Genomic DNA, 15086 nt, shown 5'->3' on the forward strand with positions numbered 1-15086 from the left:
TATATATATATATATATATATATATATATATATATATATATATATATATATATATATATATATATATATATATCGACAAGGTGAAATAACAGATGGTAACGAATTTTGTACCGTGCGTCGCATTTCATATCGAATTTAAATTTGTACTCATGGACACAAAGAGGTCATAACATCCTGGATATGGATATCTCTTAACAATAACTACAAAATGAAAATGCATGAAGATGACCTAGCTGGAAGTATATAAATTGCTGACTCAAGACATTTTTGCTGAAATATTAACTTCAATTTAAGTCGTAAAACGAAAATGAAAAGAACCATTCGATAAAACAAACTCCAAGGAGTTCGGGGAATAGTGACTATCTGCAAGTTTTCATATCGTAAGCACATAGGGTAGCTACGTGCCTAAGTTTCCAATAGAAATGTTGAGGCTTGATCTCCACATGAATATTCTTAGCAAATGAAAACACGGTTGTAAGCCAAAACAGAAGTCAGAAGAGCCCGAAGGCTGCAGAATAAAATTTAAATCAGCATACAAAAAAGAATACTGAGCCCGGTGAATGTACACTCACAGGATATATACTTGAACCCCCGTGCCAAAACAGGAAATGTTCGATGAGCCCTACGCAAATTCAAAAAGGGGTAGCACGCGACTTGCTGGAGGCAGTTTGCTTTTGTGTTAAAGGAATACAGAGTGACGTTGTAACTGCTGTATAAATTAAGGATCTCAGTGGTTAGAAGGCCACGGGAACCGAGCACTTAAAAAAATGTACTATCAACTTTGGTGGCTACCTGAACACACCAGCTGAAAAGACATTTGAGCCTTACATATTAATAAACGAAATTTTATATTGTAGACTATTCGTATAATTATATTACGCATATTGATACCTATTCGGTGCCTCACTTATATTACGGCAATGAGGCACATACCCAGGAAGATATCTTAAGTTAAAAAAAAGTAATCGACTAGTATATTTGACCAGATGAAAGAAGACACTTTGCTTTTCCACATAGAAATTTTTTTATTACGATCTATGTTTCGTTGCAGCGTAAGATCTTCAGGCAAATTGGACGTTTTTAAACATAAAATTTGGTTGTTCAAAAATTTCCAATTTTCCTGAAGATGTTACGCTGCAACAAAACCTAGGTCGTAATTTAAAAAAAAAATTCTATGCGGAAAGCAAATTGTCTTCTTTCATCAAGAATGATTTCCATTTATACGTCATATATTTGACCTCCTTGTATTTTAAGAAAACTTTCAATTAAGTCCCATTTGGAAGTTGAATTGTGCTGCTAGGGTATAGAATAAATTTAAAGATATTGATTTGCATTCACCACTTTCTCTCCAACCGCAAAAGGTGAAAATGAAAACGTTAGTTTCTAGTGTGAACAGATTTCCTTCATTCCCAAGGGAAGCGTAATAGGGTATTTACCAGTCCTTCCATTCCTAAATTACTATTGTATAAATGGTAATTAGAAAACAAATAATCTTCAAACTTTTTCCCAGATATACCAAAGTATTTGGAGGAATAACGAGACATTATAATTTTAATTGTTTTAACAACATTCGTGAATAGTGTACTAAATTAGGTCAAATTTTAAATGTTAAAAATGGACCCCTCTTGATTCATTGCTGGTCGTGGATGGGTCTGGTAGATCCATCACTCATACCAGGTAAATTATTCTTGAAGCTATTGGGCTTGTGTTTTGCTGCTTAAAGGGCATTTACTTATGTAACTTTAACAGACACCAGAACTTCTTTCTTTGGTTTCTCTATATCTAGCCTACCACCATGGCCGGCACGGAAAAATTTAAAAATCCCTTTTCTGGAAAGAATTTCTTGTATCACAATGAAATGTTTAAAAACACAAGAGAGAAAATATTTTTGATCATTATATACAAACGAATGAGAAGCTTGCATTTGGTTAACATTATTGTGACTGAGATTTGTCGTGACCTTTTCAGCTATAAGTTCTATAAGCTATTACTGGGAAAGAAATTAAATTAATGAGAAAGATGTTATTTCTCGTGAAAGCGTGTTAATGAGCAAGTCAGAACCACTGAATTTCCATTCAGTCAAATTTGAAAATTCTTTTCACCTTAATTTTGAGCCCAATATCACATTGCATACAAATATGACCACAAGGAAAACAAATTTGTCACTTCAAGTTATCCAAAAAGCATAAATCATCAGCTTTTTTCTATTTCTAGCAGTATGTTACAAGGAATAGCAATAAGTTACATAAAACTGCATTATCATTATCTTTTGCATTGAAGTTAACATCGTAAATAATCTTTTAGAAAATATAAGTGAGTACCCAGGTAAAGGTGAATATATAAAAAGTATCTGTAACTTTCCCATCTAAACAAGGGCCATTGGGGTTAAAAACGAAGATTACCTGGTAGAACAAAATTAAATGCTGGCAAGTACATTCCCCATTTTGTTGAAGATGAGGAAGAATTTTGGGGTAGGCAGGAAATGATTCAACCCGTGACGGAAATAAAATGACCCAGCCCCCCCAGTCTTGTAAGTTAGGTTTGTAATTTGAAACAAACTCAAAAAATTAACGGTCGAGAAGACAGAGAGAAGTTAAATTTTCCCACTCAAATTTCAAGACCTCATCACACAATAGGAATATTACGTTACAATACGTATAATATGACGACCCTTTGGTGGTATTGTTACTCTCATTTCAAATAGCTGGATTTACATCTCCTGCCACACTCCTGCGTTGTATACGATATGCTTATATGTAGATGAATATCATTATTATCAGATGTTTTTTCGATTACACTCTACCACCGAATCCGTGCGGACAAAATGGCAGTTGATAGATACGACATTTTTCATTGGTTTCGCGTCAATTATCTGTATTAAGAAAAGCTTCTCAGATCAAAGTCTATCATGAACCTAACTTTATTCTTGAGAAATATATTGCATGAGCAATTCCAATCAGACGAATAATTTGCACAATTGCATTCGATTAGAAATATTCAGGCTCACTCATGACTAACATTTATTCTTTGTCGTATTTTCAGGAACCCTGAGTTTGATCGTCCAAAATTATACATATCCTCCGACAAACATCACTCTTCTCATTATTTGCTTTCCCAGACCGATTGTATACATCCCTCTGCTTGATGCTCTACTCTATTGATCCCTCCATGGCCGTATTATATCAGACATCTATTGTCTTTTATTAACTTTTACATGACGAATTCGGGTCCTTATCTGCATTTATTCACTATCACCTGAACTTTAATAATTATCTACTTTCCGGGCCAAAAAATATCCCCATCGCGTTTATCTGATGATTCAATCAACTGGGTTGATTTATTTTGTTACCATTTTGCCTTGTGCCTCCGTGTGATTAAATACAGATATGGGAACGTCTGATCGCACTCTGAATAGACAAGGGACCCTTAAAATATCATCTGATTCGTAATTATCTGATGTCTAGGACTGATTATCTCGCAAAAAGAAGATTTAATTACATCTGTTATGTTTTAATGAGCATGACCCTTTGCATAATGGTCTAAATAAAATACTTTGCTGCCTGTATTTTATTTGATTTATTTTCTTTATACCAAGGGCACTTTTATCGGATCTGGTGCGTCAATCGCTCAGTAATACTGAGTTTATGATATTGCAACAAAAATATGCGTAATCACGTCATTGATGCAATCAACTTAGACGATATTGTGCATTCTCTCTTTAATGAATACCTTGAACGTGGCAGTATATATTTAGAGAGAAGTTCAAGGCGTTTTTCAAAGAAGAAATGACCCAGATATTTCAGTTTTACCAAATAAAATGACCCATTACTTATCGTGGAGTGCTCAGGTTTTTCTATTAATCTATAGCTACAGATGTTTTAAAAAGAAATAGCTGAGGGACTCTGTTTTTTCCATTTATCTGTTTTTCAGTAAGTAAAATGGCCTCTCGCAACATTTGCAAGTCGTGAACGCCTTATTCACACCAATTACGACGCAGTTGAAATGCACCATCACAGTAAAAAATTCACATGCAGGATCGTTGTTAAAAGACCTCTTTAAGAATATTTTTTTAAAGGGCACAAAGTGTATTATTTGAGAACAATAGATCACTTAGGGACCTCTGGAGGCCATTCAATACTGCGCCAGAAGAGCTAATTTTTTCCTCAGATTGTTGCGGTTCGTGAGCAAATTAAAATGACTCACTCCGATTTCCTTTATTCAGGAAAAACCGTGAATTAATTATGCATTCTTTTTTCTGGGGAGTCTTTGTTATTGTTCAGGTTGAGTCAATTTTCACCTCGGGTACTACCACTTCCGCTCCTTCCTCATATTAGTCCGTCTCGCAAAGACAAAAGGTTTCAAAATTTTTTCTGCGAAATTTTATTCTTCCTGTCCTGGCTATTTCCCATAGCTTAATTTCATCTTCGACCATTTGGATGTCAACATTTATTTTTTTATATTTTTTTACTTGGATTTATCTCTGCCCACGGCTTATTGTCAGTGAAAAGGGGAAATAAAATATTACACGGATAAAACCGTTCCTGCTTTATGCACATGAAGCTTAGTATCCACTAGACTAATAAAATAGGCAAGCCCTTTGTGTTTCACTGATCATCTCATTTTTCGTATCTTCCCATCCTGCATGACTTTAGATAGGGTCTCCTAAGATATGATCTTTTCTAAACGGGCAGTACGGCAAGAGGTCCTAGGAAGTAAGATAATTTTATATCAGTTCCATGTATTGTGATATTGACCCAGTTTTGATTTCCGTTACCTTACATATACGTCCGTCTGACTAGGTTATATTAATTTTTTTGGTTGCAGAATACGTTTTTTTGATATTTTACAACTTTTACGCATTATTATTATATTTTTTACTTGATCCGCAGATATGTATCAAATCGAGTATCAATATTTGATAAACAATTTCAAAAGAACACACATTTATTTATCATATTCAGCATTTTTCATTGGCAGAAAATTATCTGTAATATATTTAAAATCTTTAATTATAGCAACTGTTATTTTTCGATGTGGCTTTTTGCATTATGCATGGATTTATAATATAAATAAAAAATAAACATACCAACTGAGAACTTATTTAGCAAGCTGAGTAAATCCTCTCTTCTGTTACCATTCATTCTCTAGGATTTTCTTCGTAAATTTCTGAATTCATCAGTGTTTCTTAACTTCTGTCTACGTCCCACCGAGAATATGCTGTTGTTACAAATTATACATATATATGATGGAGACATATTATTTTAAATTCATATATATCATTCATTATCCCAAGTTATTAATGCGTTCTTTCTCAACATATTTCGAAACCAAGCCAAAATCTGGTTTCTAAACGTATGGTTTTTGGCTCTATTTTAATTTATTTTTGATCACGGTAGATTGAACTACGTCTAATTGGATATCTCACGAAAATGTTTATCCTTCTATGTGCGAGACTAAAGTCAAAGTGTATTAATTTCCGGACAGATTCTGTGGCCTTAAGGCCTCCAAGAGGCGGCCTACACTCTTCCTAAAGTCAATATTGTGCTTGAAATTCTTCGATTTTTTTCTGCAGAGAGATGTCTTAGGCGTTCTATGTTTTTCGCCGCCAAAATCCATTTTGCTTGTAACACACCAGTCAAATAGATTTTTTCATTGATTTTATAGATATTTTATGGCTTTAAGTGCAATTTTTCATTGAACGATATAGAAGCTCCTGAAAATGAACATGTGGTGTAAGACTTTTGAAACTTAGTTTTGACAACCAAACCAGTTGAACGGGTGTCTCCAGGACATAATTGCAACGAACTCACACATGAAGTGACTTTAAATTAATACTGAGCTTATTTATGTCAATTCAAACCAACCATGCTTATCAACCCGAAGCCTGATTTGATAAGTCAGGGTAGAGGTCTCCCAATATTAAGCCCAACTGCATGTAAAATTCACGCATCAGAATAGGGGGTCTAGTTTCTTTTCCTGTAGTACCTATTGATATCTTGTTTATGAAAAATAACACAGTTTAGATGAAGCTTAGGACGTCCATGTCACTCGGAATCGAACCCAAGTCCAGCGGTCATTACCCCAGCGTTCTAATCACTTGACTACTACCACGTCTTATAGCAATTAATTCGATGAAAAAACTGAGTCAAAACTAGAATATATAACCGACAAACAATATTCCAAATAAAATTACAGTTAACCACGTCAAATACCGATATTATCTTAATTAAAATAGACCGAGCATGCCTTAGCGTAATAATGCAATAATTTAAATTAAGCACCATAATTGAAAGAAAAGTTTTTTCAATGTTTCATGTGTCTATCTTAAACAACTAGAAAAAGGAAAACATTTAGAAAAAACGTCGTTTAACCGGTATTAGTTATCCAATTACTTAATAAGCTACGACGCAGTTAAAAGTTGAGTTACATCAAGTTAACTTCAAGTTACTGAGTTTTTTCTCTCTACTCAACTTTCAACTGCGTGATATTTTATGAGCTGAGGAAAACAATGAATGGTCTTTCACTTCATGGCTACAATCAATTATAATGAAAAAATTGTAACTCATGTCCGCGCCGCTAATGAAGAAAGTAGACCCCCTATTCTGATGCGTGTATTTCACATGGCGTTGGGCTTGGTATTGGGTGAACTCTACCTTGATCTATCAAATCAAGCTTCGGGTTGATAGCTATGGTTGATTTTAATTGACATCAATAAGCTGAGTACTGATTTGGCGTGAAATCACAAGGCATGTAAAAAGGCTAATTACCTAAAAATCTCGATTAGCCACCGAAACCTTTTAATCCGAAATATTTTATTTTCTATCAGCGTGAATCAAGCTAATTTTTCTTCAAAATTATCATCTAATTAATCGGGTAAATATACAACTTTCCCTCGATATCCTTAAATTGAAATTATACTCGACAGTCACCCATTAGCACATGGTTTAGGTAATTCACAGTCAACAAATTATCATCCTCAAGTTTGACCTGACTCCTTTTGTTCTGAGTTGACACAACTATCTAAACTAAAAATGGTCTTTTATCGCCCTTATTTATAAATATTTTATATTGTTATAACGTTGAAAATTTTTCCTTCAAGCAAATATTGCTCACTTCCCCCCTATTTCCTCCAAAGCCAATTTTCAGGATCTCGTGAAAAATCTCGTCATAAAAGATAAGATAAGCTAATAATCTGTTCCCTTTAATTAATGCTGTTAAAGATGTTATCTTGCCTACATTATTCATTCTACGCCAGAAGACCTATCCTTCCATATTTTAAAAAAATAAATCTGAACTGTATTCATCACAACGGGAGATAACAAGGCAATTTCATATGAAAATCTTAAGACCGGCATCAAACTGACTAAGCTGGGAATTAACCTGACATACTTTCGTTTAATTTTAAGATCTATTAGCCCAAAATATCCTGCTAATAGTAATATTCCCGCCAGTATTTATATTCTGCAGGACATATATCTTTAAACTCTCTTTTCAAGCATCAAAATTAACGCCTCTCAATTAATTTACGAAAGTCTTGATGAAATGTGCTTTCTTTTTCCTTCAGTATCGCAGTGAGGGGAAGGTATAGTGGTGGAAACTATTTTCATTGTAAGAGACGGCAATAAAATTCACTTTATTTGTAAAAGTTTAATCAGAATATGGTCGCACTAAATATAAAGATTGTAGGGAAATTTTATCGATTCATAGTTTTGGTAAGTACTTGTTGTTCGTCATATTTCGTTTATTTTATGACTTTACATGTAAAATACGTTAATCAAAACTATATTCTGTCTATAGCAATATATTATTAAACGAGTTACTGGACTTGACTCATGAGTGATCAAACGCTCTCCGATACATCGTGCAGTAGAAGCGGCAGCCCATACGAATATGTGGGCTGCAATAACCTTTAATATCCATCTTTTTGTGATACTAGAAAGCTGGTTGAGCCAGTGAGTAGAGATGTTCTCTTTTTTATGTCCAGTATCGTTTGTCTCGTGTATTTCATCGTGGTAACAAATTTTGGTAGCATTTTTTCGTGTATTATTTTAGCGTTTCCTTTCTAATACCTTTCATAATTATTTGATTTTTAGCTATCGAAAAGGAGTTTGCTTCCCTAAATATATGTTTATTGATTTTTAAATCCGTCAAACCCACGAGGGCTATTCAATGGAGAAAGGATGTAAAAGATTTAAACATCATACATTACTCATCCCTTAAATTTTCATGGTTCTTCTCAAAGCAGTACCCATGGTACGAAATGCACTTGTCTAACCTTCACTTGGTCTTCGAAGACATTCTTAACGTCGATTTTAGATAGGGCTTTCAGAATCACTCCGGAAACCTTCACTTTTTTCAAGAAAGTGTCCCACATCACATTGGAGAACAAGAAAAAGTTTCATAGGGCTACATCTGAACAATAGGGAGGATTAGAAACGCGTTTCATATTGATTTTTGGAGTATATTCAGCGAAAATATCTGGGATGTGCGGTCGTGCATTATCACGCTGCAGCATCCAGTCTATTTTTTTTAGCATGTGACCTTTTGCAATTTATAGGCCTTCGAGAATTTTCTTTACACTCCTATAAAATTTTCCATTAACATTTGTGTATTTCGGTACGACATGGTGATATATCATTTCCTAAATATCGAAAAAATGACGTGACCAGATAATTCCCTTTGAAAGTCACCACTTTGGTTTTTTTTTCGTAGTGGTGATGCTGGAGCTTCACCACAGAGCTTTGCTGTTTGCTCTAAGGATCAAAGGATGTAGCCAAGTTCTCACACTAGTGATACCCTTCGAAAGAAAAAACTCATATTCGCGTAGCATCAACTTCAACTGCAATCGAGCACCCTGTTGTTCGGTTAAGTGCAGTCACTGGACTTATCGCGAACAAAAATATTTATGTGCCCTGTTGCTAACATGCGGGTGGAATCCAATGAATTTTTCAAAATTTTTAATAGTGCTCTCTTAACGTTATTTAACGATTTTCTATCACCATGGAAGTTACGGTGTTAATCATTACATACGTAACAGATCGTAGCTCCTTCCTTTGAAATTGTCTCCCTTCTTCAAACATATTTCACCATTTACTAGCCGTACTATAGCAAAGAATAGACCCTCCATAAGACTCCGGTTGCATTGCATTGGCCTTGGATTGCGATTTATTTGAACAAATCGGAAATTTTTTAGTTCAGCGTATTGCTCGTCGCGTGTTACTTCCATCGTTGCCGTATGTGAACTGAGCATGTCTCTAATTGCAACGGCATCTATGGAAGTAATTATTTTTATTAGTTAATCTACCGGTCAAGGTTGGTTTTGGATGGACACAACTACCAAATAAACATTTTGTTTCTCCTAAAAAAATACAACCCGACATCCTGCTCTACAACAAGCCTCTCTTCATCTCTGTGTACTTCCTTCCTTCCCCACATTCCGTCCAATAATCATATCCTGTTCCTTCCCTTTCCTCGTTTATTCTCCCCTCTATTACAGTCTTCAAGATCCCACTGGCGGTCAATACCCCCTTCATCCACTTTTCCTGCCTCCAAAAGATTTCTCCCAACAAACCCCTCAAATTTTTGACGAGTCTTTTCTTGACATCCTTTGCTTTCCTTCAAGAATGCCTGCAGCCTCTTGGCTGACGCTTGCACCCCTAGAATACTACTTGAGGTTTACATGGATTGTATAAAAAGTATCGGGAAAAGTTTCGGAAAAATAAATTTATTTCAGACATTGTTACAATGCTTCAAAATTTTTCAAAGAACATCCCAAAGCATGTCCTCTTTCCATTTTCCTTGTTCATTCTTTCACCGGCGGTGACCTTTTAGGATGGCCTATATCATTTCAGGCTCGATTTTTCAATACCTTGCGGAACCTAGGTGATTCACATGACCGTGACATATGTTGAAGTTGACACGGGGTCTCTCCATTTTCCACCAACAAGATAGGAGGGAAGGTTTTCTCTTGGCTGACTGACTAACTAGAGCTTTGCCATCAGCAAACCTATCAGCAAAGCAGTATTGGAGCTAAAAAATGAAGCTTTTACCTCATATGCATAACAAAATATACAAACAATAAGTTTACTGCACTCAAATAACGTACCGTACCATAGGCATTTAAATATTTGCACTTCCTGAAGATATGGATATTAAATACTGAAAGTACTGTGTGTTTTTCTCAAATGCTATGACTTTTATTTTTTACTTTAGATATTTTGAAGCTGCACTCCTAGAATACTACTTGAGGTTTACATGGATTGTATAAAAAGTATCGGGAAAAGTTTCGGAAAAATAAATTTATTTCCGACACTGTTACAATGCTTCAAAATTCTTCAAAGCACATCCCAAAGCATGCCTTCTTTTCCCCTTCCTTGTCCATTCTTTCACCGGCGGTGACCTTTTAGGATGGCCGATGTCATTTCAGGCTCGATTTTTCAACACCTTGCGGAACCTAGGTGACTCACTTGACCGTGACATATGTTGAAGTTGACACAGGGTCTCTCCTGTTTCCACCAACAAAATAAGAGGGAAGGTTTTCTCTGGCCACCTATACAGTTTTTTATTCAAAGAATATGTAGGAAGAAACTCTCAACCTACACAATTTTATTTTTACAAATGCTCTGTATTGATATTATGAAGGGTACAGTTTTTATGAAAAAAGAATAACCCGAAGCTAGTCTGAATGGTATTTACTCACTCTATCCCATTTTAACTTTTAAGGGAAATTTCCCTGAAGTTCAAACATTTAGTATTCCCATGAAACAACGAGACATAATTTCTCTTCTTCATTCATTTCATGACATGTATAAGATGCCAAGCCATAACATTTCGATGGTTTCAAGTGAGAAAAATCCATTTTTTCATTAAATACCCAGCATTAACAGAGAACTCATCAAACTGTTTGCCGGCGCATTTCAACAAAAAGATCCATTACTTAATGCTGTTATGCGTTTCCCTTTGTTTCATTAGGTGTCACATTTTTATTATATAAGGTGCATAATTGATTGTAGTAGAGGTTGTGCATTTATAAGATCACAGTACTAAACTTAACACCTGTGCAGGCCAGTTCATATCATTGGATGTCATGTGTACTCGTATACTCGTACGAACGAAGTGATCACAATGAAGATCACAGTAGGAGATATATCCAATATTGTGTTTTATTTCGTGCATGCATAATTACAAAAGTGTTGCTGCCAAATAGGGCAAATATTGATGCCAATAAAAATTCTAAGCTGATGGATTATTTGACATTTGTACAAATGTACCTTACTTGCGAATTTTTTAACGTACTTTTTAAAATACACCTATGCTAATGAATTCCAGAATCGAAAGGCAGATTTTTGTATTTCCCTGAAATTATCTCACGTCACATTAGCCGCAAGTTTTTCCTCAAGGCCTTACTTTTAATTTTATGAAAACTTTAAATGGTTTTTTGTCCTATCAAGGTCTTTGACATGCCGACGGGCTTTTCCCGAAATGTGCACGTTATTCTTTCGTCCGCAAGATTCTCTGGAATACCTGTGTACCTGGTAATTAGTGTTCAATCGCAGTAAAAATCGGGTATTAGAGTAACAAAATGCTTGAGCGTTTCACCAAGAATACTTTTCATACATATTCTTCAATAAAGAATCGAACACCTAGTTATTAATTTCCGGTTCAAAGTTAAAAATTAGACGAATTTTAATTTTAATGGACACGAAGGCCGAAAAATTGTCATTTTATTAAAGCCTCATTATTAATACGCCTTCCATGGAATATATAAAATATAGATGAAATATTTAAAAAAATTAGAATAGTAGTATTCTGATTAACTCGAACATAATATCAAAGGGGAAATGCGTTCAAATTAGACTTTTAAAAAAAATGAAATTAACTTTATTCATATTCCTGGCCTAGTGAACGAGCTTTGCCCGTTTACATTTGTTTCAAACATTTACCACATTATGGAAAATGTATGACGTGAAATGCACCAGACATTTTCTTAAAATTTGAGTGAAAGTCACTTTTTCAGTTCACGATTACACTTTCAAATAAATAACGAACGATATCTCCTGAAATTTTGAACGTTTCAAGAGGGAAACAGATCAATGGAATCTAGTCAATGGCTGTTTTACACTGTAAATAATTAAACTTCATATGTTTTTACACTTTCTAAGGCAAATATGCACTTCGAGCAAATATTAAATGCCAATAGCCGGGAGGGAATGTCTGGTTATTTATCCGTTTGTAGACCTAATAAACTGGATTAAAACTCATTTTTGGGGTCGATCATGAGCTCTTTCATCAATCAATACCCACAGTTCCGTTTCGTCTATTTTAACGTTACTCCCCACCTCCGTCGACGAAAGAGCTGGCTTTCGGAGTTTTCGCACGAGGATCGAGTTTAATTCGCCCAAAAGGGAAATCGTTCCGCGCGTTTATTTTCCAATCACCTCCCGAGATTGAAATGTACGGGGATAAAATTTAACGCCGATTCACGGTGCACTACCATTCTGCCACCTCCGGCTTTTACATGGTGGTACCCTATAAAAAAAACAATATTACATACAGTGACGCAACTTCCTCTCTGCTCGCCCAGTAATCTCAGAGGACCAGGCCAAAAATCGATACCAGCTGTATAAGGATTGTAGAAGTCTCGCAAACCTTGAGGGAGACCCTCGAGTTGCGTCATCATTACCATTGTGCAATTTTTTCAAAAACTCTCCTTTATTTGTGCTTCCTCGCCCATATTGTCCGTCAATCTTTCTTCGTCACCTGCACTTTTTTCTCGTTCCGTCCTCTCATTTGGTCTATTGTAGTACACTCGTAAGGGATTGCAAGCTGTGTCCTTATTCCTTAACGCGCGGTGAGGTACTGATGTGAACGGACCACGACTTCAACCAACATTTATGAATACAAATCAATGTATTTGAATCCTTCCTTGAATTCATTCATATATTTACTGTCGATAATAAAGGCAAAGATATAATGGCAGCATTCAAAAATGGTCCGTGGATAATGTGAAGCTCGGCAGAATAGTTAGTATATTACAATGATTTTTCAGCAAAGGATGGTGAGGTAGTTTTAGCGATGTCATTTATTATTTTTAAGCTTCCTTCTGTTATCCTCTTTTTTACTCTTATGCATATTTTAAAGGAGATCAGAAGTGTTGAAGCATATATTCATTATAATTTAGTCTTATATATAATACAGTCATATATACATATATAATATTATATTATATTGATCATTTTAAGATTAAAATAAATTTAAAAAATCACCTAGCTCCTTTCGTATTGAGTATCCTTGACATTGAGACGTAAATTGCGCCAAAATCTCAGTCATTCACATTTTTGTATCATGACTGATGACATGGGGTACTACGCAGGATTACAAAGGTCCACCAGCTGATTCATTTCCTGAGCATTATTATTGTGTGACTATAAATATAAAAATGCAGAAGTTTCACAAATGCATGGCGGTAATATCTAACAGTATTCAAACGGGATATAAATTATTTTCTCAATCATTTTTGGGTTTGTCATTCTTATGCATTATATTTGGTTTTGTATTAATGATGTAAATTTAATGAACTCTCAAAATTCTTTTGAAATATTTTTTTAGGTTCTCTCCAAATGGAGAAACTTCTTTTCGATTAGATAAAATAGCAGCAGCACCAAACGTTCTGGTTAAGGGATTCTCTAATTTTATACAGAAGTACTATGGGAATACCAATGGGTGCTATCAAATATATGCAAGGTGAACTGCATGTCTTGTTCAGGAAAATGGAATTACGATAGCAAATTGGAATTTACAGCGTAACTTGCGACAGATTGAATAAGTGTTATGTTTTTCCGTAAGTATGCCAACGTGTTCCTTTCATAATCACTATGCATGCATCAGGTCCTTCTGCTGAGGGATATTTCTCAGCAATGAAGAGTATTAACACACACACACATATTACCCAAGGGTAGGTGGACATTATCACCTTCCGCTCGTTTTAGCTTTGGAAAGGTTTTGATTTTTGAGCCATATTTCAGAATTTTCAAAATTTCAGAATTTAGATTCAGGAACCATATTTCTAAGCAATCCAAGAGAAAATTCACCGAAATAAATCGAAAAATTTAAATTTTAATTAAATTTAAAATTTAATTTATATTGTGTTGTTATTTCATTACGACCCACTTTACATTGAATGTGATTATCTCATAAGTGGCGTGCGGCGTTTTACATGTTGGTACCTTTAGGTAATTTGTGGCAGAGGTGAATTTGCTAAGCTCTATATTTTAGGGTTGAAGATGTTTCCTATGTAAAAACGCACGTTTCGTCTCTGCTTACTGCCGAAGAGGTTCAATTAGACGGAGAGCAGAGGAGTCTCATATTACCCTCATCCAGGCCATTTTCCATCGCGTCCAATCCAGTAGCACATCCTCAGCTAAGCCCTTCGTTTACCGTTGCATTTAGTCCTCCCACCATCCCCTCCCTCTTGAAAGCCACCAGTCCAATTGGTCCTTCTGCCCACGATGCTTCGCTCCAGCGTCTCGCCACCTCTCGAATAACACTACACGCCGAGGGTGTCTCCTCCCTCGGGCATCGAAGTGGGCTTGGATAGCCACCACCGATGTGGCTTGGAAGCTGGCGGCTGGCCGACGCGACGGTGGAACGCAGTCAGCCGCCTTCGTTGGCGACTCATTGCCTTCCCCCTCGCTCTTTTCCACACCTCTCTCTGTCTTTCTCTCTCTCTCTCTCTCTCTAAATCCCCCTTCCCTACGTCCGTCAATCTCCTAAATCGGATTCATCCTGCGAGTCCACACGTCCGCTCTCAACGACGTGGTTTCCCTTACGCAAAATAGGCCCTAAGTGGTCTGTGGACGAGATGACTGGGGGCGCTTTCGTCTCGCGATGAGATTGGCTGGGAAGGATTTTCATCGGCCCTCCGTTTTACATAGCGGGAATCATAGTGAGCTTCGAGCCGACGAAATCCTTCAACGTCAGTTTTTCGTGTCCCTTTTTAATCATGTTTGTCTCATATTGTGTGTCTTTTCGGCTATAACACCGCGGCTGTAAAACTTAACTCTTGTCACTTTTCCGGAGTCATATTT

This window comes from Hetaerina americana, unplaced genomic scaffold (genome assembly GCF_022747635.1).
Source record: "Hetaerina americana unplaced genomic scaffold, ioHetAmer1.1.p SCAF_7, whole genome shotgun sequence".
NCBI classification, from domain to species: Eukaryota; Metazoa; Arthropoda; class Insecta; order Odonata; family Calopterygidae; genus Hetaerina; species Hetaerina americana.